This window comes from Schistocerca americana, chromosome X, assembly GCF_021461395.2.
Source record: "Schistocerca americana isolate TAMUIC-IGC-003095 chromosome X, iqSchAmer2.1, whole genome shotgun sequence".
Classification (NCBI taxonomy): Eukaryota; Metazoa; Arthropoda; class Insecta; order Orthoptera; family Acrididae; genus Schistocerca; species Schistocerca americana.
The window spans coordinates 615,862,994-615,875,738 of record NC_060130.1 but is presented as its reverse complement, the minus strand read 5'-3'; the positions used below and the strand labels follow the sequence as shown (position 1 = coordinate 615,875,738).

The 12,745-nt window shown below is 45.3% G+C and overlaps 1 pseudogene; it reads left to right on the top strand.

The window, feature by feature from the left end:
• The first annotated feature begins 8,298 nt into the window (after positions 1-8,298).
• LOC124557280 lies at positions 8,299-8,416 on the top strand (annotated as a pseudogene).
• The last annotated feature ends 4,329 nt before the right edge of the window (positions 8,417-12,745 follow it).

Sequence of the window (12,745 nt, the reverse complement as noted above, 5' to 3'; positions counted from 1 at the left end):
CGGCAGAGAATATCGAAGATCTCTGGTAAATTTCCCTACAAGCAGAAAACATTCATTGGAAAACTAAATATCGATACATTGACCCAAACAAGAAACCTCAATAATCTCACAAAAGAAATCGTCCGCCAAAAAATACAACGAAAGGTAGCGAAAGGCGTACCAATATTCGGCACTGCATTTCTCGAACACAGATCTATCATCAACTCTATCAAAGAAATCGCATCCATCAACAGTCGACTTATGACTATGCTCATTCAGAGCCCCTATAAAAGATATACACTCGAAAATACTATGAGCAAAATTCACCAAGATGACGTGAAAGTACTAATCTGAGACTTCAACTCTCTATTTGGGACAGAAAAAACATGTAGAAAAATAATTGGTACAAATTCAACACACCGAAACGCTTAGACCAACGGCACACGTCTGACTGACATTTGCCAACAATTCAACCACAAAAGAATGTCTTCCCACTTTAGGAAGTAGCCTGTTCCCAAGAAACATGTTTGGCTACCAGGTGCAAGCTGCTTTCGTTCGTCTTTCGAGACTCGCTGAGAGCCAGATTTTTAATTCTTTTGTAGTAGAGCTATAAGCAGGCAGATACAAACGCAATAAGGGAATCGTAAGACAACGCTCGAGCAAAATGCGCCTTGCTCTTTCAGTAACCCTTAGTGTCAGAGCGAAAACCCTACGGTACTGCCAAATTCATAATGATGACATGTTTTTTGTTGTTGTGAATACATAATTTTATCTATGAAATGCCACATTTTCATAATAATTGCGAACGATACAGGAAATGAAGTAAATACAGATCTTTTCGAAGTCAAAAGTCGGTAATGTCCTACTAATTCATGTTAAAATAGGCTCAATCGTCTTATAGATACTTAATGCTTTATTAATATAGTCTGCCGTCGTGATGTTTCTGTAGTAAGCTGAATTTAGTTCGTATTAGTACAGTGAATATTTTAATTGGATTTTCCATTAGTTTACTAAACGCAACAATAATCATCAAAGAGAAATTAATCAGCAAAAGAATTTTCTTCCACGATCTCTAAAACGATCTGACAATTTTAAAGTTGTTTACAAATTCTACGCCAGTAGAAACCTACTGGTTCCAACGGTATCATTATACCAGATTAGTTTTAAGAGTATTTTCGTCTAGAAATGAATTGCGTTGACGGTTGATCGATCAAGAGCGGGAAAGGTAAATCTTTACGAATATATGACGAGAGGGACAAGTGCTTGAGAGACGACTTTAATTTCAATCTCCTGGATAGTTTTGTTTCTCAAATCAAGAAGTGTGTTATCATACAGTAGCACATGTGATGTAGTTGTGTTGCTCGATTTTCTTACGCTAAGACCGAAAGGTGTCTCAGTTGTTGGCAACAAATTCCAGCTGTGGTGCACACAGCCCTTGGGGCAGAATTCGTAGCCCAAAACACACTTTTGGAGCTATCAAATGTAAAATATTATGTTCATACTACTCTTTGCTCGAGTTTATGTCTTTTGGAGGAGCTCAGCCTTTCATTTCTTCTTAGGAAGTTAACGATAAAGGCATCATAACACGTGACCAGTAACAGAACTGCATACGAATTCTCAATGAGCGACCTGATGACGTTCAGTAATAGTCACTCCGTTGATTTTTGTTGTTTGGAATTAGAGCATGCAGTACTCCTACACCAGACTTCTGTTGAATGCAAATGTCGCATGATGGTAAAATGGTAATCTATCACTTATATCAGTAGTCGAGACTTCCTTAATGTGGAAAATCATTCATGCCAGAACGATCTTTGTTCAAACAAGAATATCTTTTTCTGGCGTACTTTTCCCAAAAGCACTCGTTCCACACACAATTCAAATCTTTCTAGCTGCCTCCTCTGCATTCACCCCTCTGTTATACCAAAAGTAAACGTTGTGTTGCAGATGTTACACCTTTTTCCACTTACGACTCAGTTTACAAAGCTTAACTGTAGTTCATGATTTTCAAGTTTGGGAAATCCATTTCTTAACTGCCAGATGGTAACTAGAACTTCAAATTCGAAAATGACAGTTGAGACACACACCGACAGCGTCGCGACGCGTTCACCTGGGCGGCGCCGGATTTCAGGCGGCGGGTGGCGTCTGGCCGGTGGCCGGTAGCCGCTGCAGCGCGAGGAAACGCTCGAGCGTAAGCTGTTATGATCGCGGCGCAGCCACGAGCTATGCTGCGGAATTGTTTCTGGAATACTTGTTATTGCTGGTGGGTAGAATGTTAAGCGAATTATCTTCGATGTTCAGTCAGACTCATAACTTTAGACCGACTGTGGTGAAAAAAAAAAAAAAAATATACAGTTGGACGCGAACAGGCGACTATAAGTTTATAACGCACGACGCTTGCCACTAGACCACGGGCTCACCTAGTCCGACAACGTCTCGGAAGTAGATAACACTTCCTCCTGACATTTCCGCATCTTACAGTGTTGCCAGATTGTGCAGATTGCCGGACTTAAGAGTTGTCAGGGGCGGTCAGTTTTATTGGCCACCTTAAGTGAATGACTCGGACTTAGTCTCCGTGGCGGTCGGCCGGCGGTCAGTTTTATTGTCTAAGACTGTATATAAACAAGAGAAATACGTGTGATATCAAACATTCGGTCTTTCTGAAAGATATAAACAGCAGCGTTACACCAAAAGACACGTGACATTGACTATATGTTGATGGTAATATGCGCAATGCGCTATGCTCACACAGTAAGGTATTCCTCCTCTCTGTGTGCAGCAGATATGTTAATATGAAAATTTCGGCCTCTTTTTATCGTAGGACTCACGCTTGATGTCTTACAACTTTTCGGAGACCCCCTGTATAATTTGTATTAATGTGAGCAATCTAATCTCAGTGTTTGTGCATGTATTCCCTACTAACCTCGTGTATGTAGTGTGACACTCAAATGCCTCTTCTCACTGTCACTATCTCTCTCTTCCTCATTGTTATTATCATATACTCTGTATCTCATTATGGCTGGCTCTCACCCACTTCCATTTTCTCTTTTTCTTTCCATTCATCCCCCCCCCCCCCTCTTTCCCCCGCTTTCGCACTGCCTCTATCACTCTTTTCCTAGTACCGTTCTGTCAATGTCAGCTATGTTCCTCTGCAGTTGCGTCCCTTTCTCTCTCTTACAGTGCCATTGTCTCCTTTGCTCATTCTATAACACAACCACTGTCTACTGTCTTCCAATATTTATTACTTTTCTGTCTCTTTGCCAATGCCACTGGTTTGTTCTCCCTCAGCATAAAAAGACGCCAATATGTTCGCATCCCAAATTTTTGGGAACATTTTTGAAGGTGCTGAGGAAGGGAGAATGAGGCATCTGGTACGCCGCTTTTCATCCAGTCTTTTAAATAAACATTAACAAACGTTTCTAGCATTTGTAGACTTAGAGAAAGCTTTTGACAATGTTGACCGGAATACTCTCTTTCAAATTCTAAAGGTGGCAGGGGTAAAATACAGGGAGCGAAAGGCTATTTACAACTTGTACAGAAACCAGATGGCAGTTGTAAGAGTTGAGGGACATGAAAGGGAAGCAGTGGTTGGGAAGGGAGTAAGACAGGGTTGTAGCCTCTCCCCGATGTTATTCAATCTCTATATTGAGCAAGCAGTAAAGGAAACAAAAGAAAAATTTGGAGTAGGTATTAAAATCCATGGAGAAGAAATAAAAACTTTGAGGTTCGCCGATGACATTGTAATTCTGTCAGAGACAGCAAAGGACTTGGAAGAGCAGTTGAACGGAATGGTTGGTGTCTTGAAGGGAGGATATAAGATGAACATCAACAAAAGCAAAACGAGGATAATGGAATGTAGTCGAGTTAAGTCGGGTGATGCTGAGGGTATTAGATTAGGAAATGAGACACTTAAAGTAGTAGAGGAGTTTTGCTATTTGGGGAGCAAAATAACTGATGATGGATGAAGTAGAGAGGATATAAAAAGTAGACTGGCAATGGGAAGGAAAGCGTTTCTAAAGAAGAGAAATTTGTTAACCTCGAGTATAGATTTAAGTGTCAGGAAGTTATTTCTGAAAGTATTTATATGGTGTGTAGCCATGTATGGAAGTGAAACATGGACGATAAATAGTTTGGACAAGAAGAGAATAGAAGCTTTTGAAATGTGGTGCTACAGAAGAATGCTGAAGATTAGATGGGTAGATCACATGACTAATGATGAAGTATTGAATAGGATTGGGGAGAAGAGAAGTTTGTGGCACAACTTGACCAGAAGATGGGATCGGTTGGTAGGACATGTTCTGAGGCATCAAGGGATCACCAATTTAGTATTGGAGGGCAGCGTGGAGGGTAAAAATCATAGGGGGAGACCAAGAGAAGAATACACTAAGCAGATTCAGAAGGATGTAGGTTGCAGTAGGTACTGGGAGATGAAGAAGCTTGCACAGGATAGAGTAGCATGGAGAGCTGCATCAAACCAGTCTCAGGACTGAAGACCACAACAGCAACAACAACAACAACAAATTCGCAGTTTTTGTGCTCGATAGGAGCATTTTTCCGCTGGTTCCCTTCTTTTCCCTGCTGCAGTAGGGTGTATAACTCATTTGAAAAGAAATGTATTGGTCAGTAAAATCTAGGTAGTTTACTTATGTGAAACTGAAATAACGCAAAACTAGGTGTACACGTCAGACAGAATTTTATATGTAAAAAAGATTTGCGTGTGCTTCAGTACTGCAATATGGTGATCTCAAATGATAATAGAGATACTTTACAGTATATTTCTCCGAACTATGTCACTTCATAAACTACGTTTTCACGTCACACGTGATTTTACGTGCGTATATTACGTCTACAGGTAGAGTAACTTCGAACCTCTGTATCTCCGAAATGGATAAAGATATGAAGAAAATTTTCAGCGCTTTCCGAGATCGGGATCTTAGGAATACAGTGCAAAAATTACAGCCATTTTCTGTGAGTAGCCCTCTTGGAATCGGCTTTTGGGTTGTGGTATCCAAGAAACAAGTACTGGATAATGGATAAAGGGTTTTGAATACGGGAAGATGGCTCTTCTAGATAAATGCGTGGAGAATATACCGTAAAAATGTGAACAATTTCCTGCCTTTATTTATTATTTAGATTTCGCCACTAATCGGATTTTACGCGTGACAGTAGGGTAACTTTAAACCTCTGTATCTGGGAAACGGTTAAAGATATCAAGAAAGTTTTCAAAGTTGTTCGAGATCGGGATCTTAGGAATATATCGTAAGAATTTCAGACATTAAAAATGCATAGCCGTCTTGGAATCCTCAGCTGGTTTTTGGTTTGCTGGTGAGAGCGAAAATACAGTAAAAACCCTTTTTTTGTTTTCATAGGAATCGCTCATGAACTAATGGTGCCTCTAGAAATCCCACAAAGCCTATCTTAGTCCACATCAAATGCAAAAACAACCAACGGATTTTCTCCATTTCCCTAAGCGTTGGAAGTGTGTGATATTCATACTTCGATCCTGTAATGTGGGATACAAATCCTAAAGTGATTCTTCTGTTGGGTATACAAATGGTCCTTAGCCCAAGGAGTGGACGAGCAGTTCTAGGCGCTACAGTCTGGAACCGCGCGACCGCTACGATCGCAGGTTCGAATCCTTCCTCGGGCATGGATGTATGTTATGTCCTTAGGTTAGTTAGGTTTAAGTAGTTCTAAGTTCTAGGGGACTGATGATATGAGAAGTCAAGTCCCATAGTGCTCAGAGCCATTTGAACCTAGCCCAAGGGATATCCCAAACACTTGAACATACGTTTTGTCACAATTATAACTCAAGGTATGAGCACCGGAAAATCCAGTTTTTATGCACCACGTTTTGGAACATATTAGGTACGCGTGGTGTCGAATGTACACCGACGGCGGTACCAAAGAGAATGCGCTGTCTCCACGCTGGCACCGAGCACTCAGCAGCTCTCATCTTTGCCGGCCGGTGTGGCCGTGCGGTTAAAGGCGCTTCAGTCTGGAACCGCGTGACCGCTACGGTCGCAGGTTCGAATCCTGCCTCGGGCATGGATGTGTGTGATGTCCTTAGGTTAGTTAGGTTTAATTAATTCTAAGTTCTAGGCGACTGATGACCTCGGAAGTTAAGTCCCATAGTGCTCAGAGCCATTTGAACCAGCTCTCATCTTTGTCAGTCCTGCGATGCAGCCAACACATAACGTCGGCGTGGAGCAGTAATTCTCCAGCACAATGGAACTCAGGCTAGCCTCTATATCGTCGGAAGGTTGGTGCTGAGGGCTGGCACACTCACTCGAGTAGTCAGAGCCCCAATATTTCCTTTGGATTCACGCAACGGGAAGATGAACCATGGGCCACAGGCTGCAATGCTATACCTTACATGTTAGATAACATGTTCTTTCAGGGTCGCAGCCTAGAGGCCTGCACCACAATACTTTGACTAGAATAAATCTGTTTTTTAACTTTTTGGAAATTTTTAAGACTAAACAATGAAAAAGCGGCTAGGAACAAAAGCCCGTTGACCAATAAGAGCAGTCTTCGAAACTGCCCTTCTGAGAATGACAATGCTATCAATGTCAATGAATTTGTACCCAACGACAGGCAAGCCAGAAGACCAGAATATGTTTCTTTCCTGGTGGAAGTTACGGCAGAATTGCGCTCCAAGTCTTGGTCCGCTGGCGCACAAGATTTTAGCCATTCTCGCTACTAGTTATTTCGAGAAATTAGCTCAGGAGATCACACGAAGTGTGAATGGTTATCGGCGGGTTCGCGTTCAAACTATGTATAAAACCACACGCGCAGGGGGATAAGCATCTACTCAGTGCAGAACTGAAGCATGTATAACGTCTGGAAACGGTTTATGTGTGACTTCACTGACTGCTAGCTTATGAGGACTATCGTCCGCTTGTGACCCTCGCACGTCACAGCATACTTGAGCGCGATGTGAAGCCAATATTGTCGAGTGGCTGGCGGCCGGCGGAAGAGCCCTCGTCACTGTTGACAGTGGCGCTGTTTACGCAGTTCCACAACTCTGCACAACGTGAACGGCGACTACACCTGCGGAGTGCACCAGCTAATTCTGATTCGGATGAAAGTGCTGCGCCATAGTAATCGTTTGGTGTGCCAAGTCTGTCAGCTCGTAACAGACAAACGGCGAATCACAGATATGTCGCCGGCCAGAGTGGACGAGCGGTTCTAGGCGCTACAGCAGGGCTTCACAACATACGTGCTCCCGGAGCAAGCTGTGAGCAGCAAGGCGCGAGCACGGAGCAGCGCGAGCACTCTACCCCCACTACCGGACCAGAGCGGAGAGTGGGGAGAGTCACGTGGGGTACACAACAGCTGCCGCCAGTCGATGTAAATCCGCGCCCACCTGCAGGAATATCACTCACGAACTATTACTGCGACAAATGAAACAAATAAAGGAGAATGTACACGTGCCACATAATTTTATTAGCTTAGTGTATGCCTCTACCATCTGTAGACACTGAAACTAAAGAATTCCACGACAATCCTATATTTACAACACTTTCTTCAACACTACTTAAAATATCACCTCCGGTTGTAGTGTTCTTCATGGCTACTACATCGAGGAGCTCCTCCCTCAGCTGAATATCTCTCAAAACCCGCCAGTTGTTAAGCCCTGCGCTACAGTCTGGAACCGCGCGACCGCTACGGTCGCAGGCTCGAATCCTGCCTCGGGCATGGATGTGTGTGATGTCCGTAGGTTAGTTAGGTTTAAGTAGTTCTAAGTTCTAGGGGACTGATGACCTCAGAAGTTAAGTCCCATATTGCTTAGAGCCATTAGAGCCATTAAAACAGATATGTCCATGCAGTGAAAAAATGCTAACGTAACGTCTTTCTCCAGTATTAGTAAACTGCTCTAAATATGTTGCACAATTCTCGTGACTTGCATATACGCGAGCATCCAAGGAAGGAGCGGTCAGGAGGTCGCGATCTCCCTCCCCAAAAACTTTTACTGAAAGTGTTTATACACTGAAGATCCAAAAGATTATGACCACCTAGTTAATCGTGAGTTCATTCAGGTTTGGAACTCAATACAGCAGTGTGCGTTGCATGGATTCGAACACTGCTTAATAGGTTTCACGAGGCACGTGGCACCACATGTCTACGCACAGGTCCCGCAGTTCCCGTAAATTATGTACTGGTGGTTTATGGACGCGGTGCTGGAACCCGATAGCGTCCCGGGTGTGCCCCATCGGATTCATATCAAGTAGATTTCATAACCAAGACATCAGCTTGAGTTCACAACCATGTTCCTCAAACCTCTGTAACAAGATTTTGGCCTTCTGACACGAACATTTAGCCAACGGCCTTGCCGCAGTGGTAACACCGGCTCCCGTCAGATCACCAAAGTTAAGCGCTGTCGGGCTGGGCTAGCAGTTGGATGGGTGACCATCCGGTCTGCCGAGCACTGTTGGCAAGCGGGTGCACTCAGCCCTTGTGAGGCAAGCTGAGGAGCTACTTCATTGAGAAGTAGCGGCTCCGGTCTCGGAATCTGACATACGGCCGGGAGAGCGGTGTGCTGACCACATGCCCCTCCATGTCCGCATCCAGTGATTCCTGTGGACTGATGACACGGCGGCCCTTCGGTACCTTTGGGCCTTCATGGCCTGTGCGGGCGGAGTTAATTTTTTTATTTTTTTTTAGTTTAGACACGAACATTTATCCTGTTGGAAGATGCCATCACCGTTGGGGAAGACATAAAGAATGAAAGGATACAGCTGGTCCGCAATAATGTTCACGCAATCCACAGATTCCATTATTCCATTGTGCCTTAGACTACTACCACCACAGGTCCCATGGAAGCCCTGTGGCCTGGGGTCAGTATTATGCTGCTTTCCTGTCGCACGTTTCGAGTAGCCGTTCGCCTGGATGACGACGTATCCGAACACGATCATCGACCTGATCTAACACGAAACATCAAACCAGGCGGCACGTTTCCGCTGACCCACAGGCCAATTTCAACGATATCGTGCGCGTAATCGTAGTTGACGATGTCGTTGAGCCAACATGGGAAAACGTAGGAGAAGTCTACAGCGGAGCACGACGTTCAGCACTGCACCGAACGGTGTTCTCCGAAACACTTGTGCCTGCATGAGCATCATACTTTGTCTTCAGATCTGCCACAGGTCCCCGCCTATCCTACTGTACAGAGCGAGTAAGCCTCAGAACACGTTAAACGATGAGACTTCGACGTCCAACACCTTGTCGCCTACTCGTGAATTCATTGTCTTTCAACCACTTTCAATAAATGCTCACGACATTCACAACAGCACTCGAACAGCTGACCAGGTTCTACGCTTCTGAGTTGCTCATCCCCAGGCTCAAGGCCATATCAGTCTGATCTTCGACAAAGCCGCTTATGTCATGAGATTTCCCCATTTGCGGTGATCCCTTATTCGTCTCTGCTCCCCTTGTACATTTTCCTTACTGCGTCACGTGCACCTCACCCAAGCCCACGAGAAAGACAGGTCGTGGCGCGTAAGTGACAACACGTGACACTGCATGTCTTACGTGTGCCAGCATCCGTCTCCGGCGGGGAGCCAGTAATAATAATTCTTGACTGACCGTTTAAATGCATGTAAGCTGTCGATACCCCCTTACTCCACCTCAGGTACACTATGCCGGCGAGTGTTGTGCAAACACTGTCTGCACGTACGCGTACACCATAATTACTCTACCACGCAAACGTTTGGGACTACACTCGTCTCGTGTTAGACATTCCCGGGGCGCCGAACCGCACCATCACCCTGGGTTCGGTGTGGGGCGGCGGTGGGGTTCAAATGGCTCTGAGCACTATGGGACTTAACTTCTGAGGTCATCAGTCCCTTAGAACTACTTAAACCTAACTAACCTGAGGACATCACACACATCCATGCCCGAGGCAGGATTCGAACCTGCGACCGTAGCGGCCTCGCGGTTCCAGACTGTAGCGCCTAGAACCGCTCGGCCTCTCCGGCCGGCGGCGGTGGGGTGAGTGGACTTCTGTAGCCTGTTGTGGGGTTGTGAACCACTGAGGGCTACGGCGGGGACGAAGCCTCTCCGTCGTTTCTAGGTCCCCAGTTCAATAAAATACAAGCTATCGATACCACACGAGAAATTTAAGACCTTTGGTGGGTATCTTTTCAACTACATGTTGATTTCCCGTGGGCGCTGCATGGAGCCGAGCGTTCGCGGCGTGTGGCGGATAAGCCGACTAGTGTGACGTCACATCCCGTTGGCACTGAGCTCACACACAGGTGACATTCATTCTCGCGGTGGAAAGTACTCATAATGTTTTGGCTAATAACTTTACGTTTACCACATTCATTTTGGTGTTCTGTCAATACTTCGCACTGACGGTGGAGTAATACACTAAGGTGAGAAAGTCATGGGATACCTCCAAATAACGTCTCGGACCTCCTTTTGGCCGGTTAGTGCAGCAACAAATCGTTGGAAGTCTCCTGCAAAAATATTAAGCCATACTGTCTCAATCACCGTCCATAATTGTGAAAAAGTTGCCGGCACAGGATGTTGTGAACGAACTGACATCTCGATTATGTCCCATAAATATTCAATGGGGTTCATGTCGGGCGATCTGGTTGGCCAAATAATTCGGTCGAAGTGTCAAGAATGTTTTTCAAACCAGTCGCGAACGATTGTCACCCTGTGACATGACATCGTTGTTTGGGAACATGGAGTCCATGAATGGCTGCAAATGGTCTGCAAGTAGCCGAACATAACCATTTCCAATCAATGATCGTTTCAGTTGGACCAGAGGACGCAGTGTATTCCATGTAAATACGGACGACACCATTATGGAGCCACCACCAGCTTGCACTGTACCTTGTTGACAATTTGGGTCCATGGTTTCGTGAGGTCTAAGCCGCACTCGAACCCTACCGCCGGCCGGAGTGGCCGAGCGGTTCTAGACGCATCAGTCTGAAACCGCGCGACCGCTACGGACGCAGGTTCGAATCCTGCCTCGGGCATGGATGTGTGTGATGTCTTTAGGTTGGTTAGGTTTAAGTAGTTCTAAGTTCTAGGGGACTGATGACCTCAGATGTTAAGTTCCGTAGTGCTCAGAGCCATTTGAACCATTTTTTCGAACCCTACCACCAGCTCTTACCAGTTGAAATCACTACCCATCTGACCAGGCCGCAGTTTACCAGCCGTCTAAGCTCCAAAGGTGTGGTCACGAGCCCAGTAGAGGCGCTGCAGTCGATGTCCCACTCTTAGCAAAGTCACTCGCGTCGGTCGTCTGCAGCCATAGTTCATTAACGCCAAATTTCGCTGCACTGTCCTAACGAACACGTTCGCCGTACGTCCCTTATTGATTTCTGCGGTTATTTCACGCAGTGTTGCTTGCCTGTTAACTCTGACAACTCTACGCAAACTCAGCTGCTCTCGGTCGTTAAGTGAAGGCCGTCGGCCACTGAGTTGTCCGTGGTGAGAGATAATGTTTGAAATGTGGCATTTCGGCACTCTCTTGACACTATGGATCTCGGGTATTGAATTCCCTAAAGATTTCTGAAATGGAATGTCCCATACGTCTAGCTCCAACTATCATTCCGAGTTCACAGTCTGTTAATTCCCGTTGTGCGGCCATTATCACATCGGAAACCTTTTCACGTGAATTACCTGAGTACAAATGACAGCTCCGCCAATGCACTGCCCTTTTATACCTTGTGTATGCGATACTACCGCCATCTGCATATCGTTCAAATGGTCAAATGGCTCTGAGCACTATGCAACTTAACTTCTGAGGTCATCAGTCGCCTAGAAATTAGAACTAATTAAACCTAACTAACCTAAGGACATCACATACATCCATGCCCGAGGCAGGATTCGAACCTGTGACCGTAGCGGTCGCTCGGTTCCAGACTGCAGCGCCTAGAACCGCACGGCCACTCCGGCATGCATATGTCACTTCGGTGTAAACTCCCAGCGCTTGCAGGGGACCGCTGGTGTCTTTGGTTTAATCCAGCAGGTTTCTAATTGTGTTGTTGCTTCGATACAGCGATTTTATGACCACCCGATGAAAAATTTTGCCCAAACGGTCAGTTACATTTTTCGCAAATGGTAGCAGAGTGGTGCTTGGTTGTTCCACCCACCCGACTTTGTCACTCTGTTTCTTTGTCAACTCGCTATATCTCTTAGTTATAATGTTAGCACTCATTCATCAGTTCCGATCTGACATTTTCTGCATTATACAATCAGTGAGTCAGTGTTTTTAATAACGAATTCTACTGCTGTAAATGTTGGTCGGAAACAGCGTGTGCGTATAGAGGATGAAGTCTAACTCCAGCCTCAAAATTTCGGAGGCGGGGGAAGAAAATCCGTTGTGGTCGGATGGCGTACTACACCGAACTCAGCTTATCAGATCGTTTTCCTGCACCAACAGCTGCTGTTCTTCCCACTCACACGAGACCTTCTGCCACCACCGAGTCAACGAGGACAGTACTTTCCTGTGCCAATATCGCTTCTGCATTAGGAGGTTACGCGAGTTATGGTGATGATACGTGCTAATTTCTCTGAAGACATGCTAGCGGCAGTGTCATTTCGGAAACTGTTATGCTAGTTAAGTGCGTGACACAGCTGGTCGGAAGGTAACGGCTTAGGTCAAGTACAGAAGTTGTGAGATGGGTTTACGGTAGTGTAGAGGACTCTCAAGGGAGAGAATGAATGGAGGTGAGTACCGATTTTTCCGTATAAAAGGGGAAATAAAAGAGGGGAGCCGTTGAGGTAGGTCCTGTTGCAGGAGATATAA